The following is a 342-nucleotide window of genomic DNA, read 5'->3' as shown; positions in this document are numbered from 1 at the left end:
CACCGGAGCGACACATACAACCCCACCGGAGCGACACGTACAACCCCACCGGAGCGACACAACCCACCGGAGCGACACATACAACCCAACCGGAGCAACACATACAACCCACCAGAGCGACACATACAACCCCACCGGAGCGACACATACAACCCCACCGGAGCGACACGTACAACCCCACCGGAGCGACACATACAACCCCACATACAACCCCACCGGAGCGACACATACAACCCACCAGAGCGACACATACAACCGCACCGGAGCGACACATACAACCGCACCGGAGCGACACATACAACCCCACATACAACCCCACCGGAGCGACACATACAACCCACC

The sequence above is a fragment of the Galeopterus variegatus genome, unplaced genomic scaffold (assembly GCF_000696425.1).
Source record: "Galeopterus variegatus unplaced genomic scaffold, G_variegatus-3.0.2 Scaffold9518, whole genome shotgun sequence".
Lineage (NCBI taxonomy): Eukaryota > Metazoa > Chordata > Mammalia > Dermoptera > Cynocephalidae > Galeopterus > Galeopterus variegatus.
The sequence above is the reverse complement of the archived record's forward strand: the minus strand, read 5'-3'. Positions refer to the sequence as shown.